Genomic DNA, 2,098 nt, shown 5'->3' on the forward strand with positions numbered 1-2,098 from the left:
TATTGAGGCATGAGTCCTCATAGGTGTGCTTGATGTTGTGATTGATGGTGTACCTATTATGGTGTTGTTGTCAATGGTTCATGTGTTTGTTGCTTGACACCTGTTAAGTATTGTAGTTGATTTTATATTATTATTCAATATATATTGATTTCTATTTTGAGTTGGCCGATGATACCTACTCAGTACGTGTTCCTTGTACTGACCAATACTTGTATTTTCTTCTCTGTTCTTTTGTGGAGTGCAGCAAGTGTACCATCAACTTCGACTCCCCTCAGCTTTAGCCAGTCTCTAGCACATTAGAGTTCAGGGTGAGCTATTAATTCTAGCTCGTGCTGGATTTTCTCATTCACGTCTAAATGTCTTTGAATTTTGGACATGAACCATTTTTTGCTTATTTTGGTTTTCTTAAACACTCTTAGACTTGATAATTTAAAAATAGATGTCCTTGATGTGATGACTATCAGATTTTGGGATGATAAGTATCAATATTTTAGAAACTTATTTAAATTGGTTGCTTAGTATCTTTTGGAGCTTCCGCATTATTTATATTATTTATAGTTTCACTATTGGTACATGTTGGGGTTTAGATGTGTTGCTTCGCCCACCAAAGGAGGTAAGTGTGGGTGACACTCACGAATCATTTTGGGTCGTGACATAAAATAGATGGGAAAATGTACAAGTACCCCCTCAACCTATCATGAAATTGCAGAGATACACTTATACTATACTAAGGTCCTATTACCCCCCTAAACTTATTTTATTAGTAATTTTCTACCCTTTTCGGTCTACGTGGCACTAACTTGAAAAAAAAAAGTCAACCAGCGTTGGGCCCACAAGATAATGTCACGTAGGACGATAAGGGGTTGAAAAATATTAATAAATAAGTTCAAGGGGGTAATAGGACCTTAGTATAGTACAAGTGTGTCTCTGAGATTTTGGGCATAGGTTGAGGGGTACTTGTGCATTATCCCTCAAATAATTCTAGAAACATCTTTAGTTACTACAATTAATATTACCTCATTTTTGTTATTTCTTCATTTTTTATGAGTTATTATGAAAGTAAATAAATTATGATTATGCTTAGAACTTAATATATTTGTTTGATTAGAATAATAATGTAAAAAAATATTTATCCCTTTATATTCTTGACAATTTAAATTGCTCATCTATGTTTATTACTAATACAACATATTCTATACAATCCTACAATCTTTCCTGATGTAATTTCCTAATAAACTCTATACAATGTTTTCTAAATATAACTATTCATATATTTCATTTAACTTATTTTATCTCTAAGATAATATTTATTTTAACTTACAAAATTGTGACTTGAATAAGCAAATAAAATAATCACAATTTTAAAGAGATCGAAAAAAATAGAGTTAATGATGTAAGAATTTAAGATAATGGACAAAATAATGACGGAATAACTCTAGTCTAAAAAAATACATAATCAATTAATGGGATAAAATTTGAAATTGTATAATTATAAGGAATCAAAATTTAATTTTACATAGAATTATATATCATATATGCTTAGGAAACTTCGACAATAGATAAACTACGAATGAACCTTCATATAATAGTCAGTTGCACTTTTTAGTCTTGATTTCTACTTCTTGAAATCTTGAATTATGGTAAATTAGTATCATTCGTCGAGAGTAAGTAGCATATTAAATATTAAATTATTAATGCTTTGCAACTTAAAAGTAAATGTTCTCTAAATTGATATCAACACTTGAATTTTAAAATTAAGTTACTTTATTTCCTTATTTAAATTAAAATTTTGGTTATTATTGGTAAAATATTGATTAAAAAATACTATAAAAATAATTGTGAAAAAAACTTTAGTATTTCATTTTAAATTTGAGAGGGAACAAGTGAATACATCGATCGTGATACATTGCTATTCGGAAAACTCTGTAACGACCTGTTTAGTCGTTTTAAGCAGCAGATTTTATTTCTGGAAAAACTGTCTGAGTCGACGGAACCCACGACGGACCGTCATGGGCACGACGGGCCGTCGAGGGGGTCTCGTTCCAAAACACTTAGAATTCTGAAATTTGGGTACTGAAATCGACTCTCTGAACTTCGT

This window comes from Solanum pennellii, chromosome 12, assembly GCF_001406875.1.
Source record: "Solanum pennellii chromosome 12, SPENNV200".
NCBI classification, from domain to species: Eukaryota; Viridiplantae; Streptophyta; class Magnoliopsida; order Solanales; family Solanaceae; genus Solanum; species Solanum pennellii.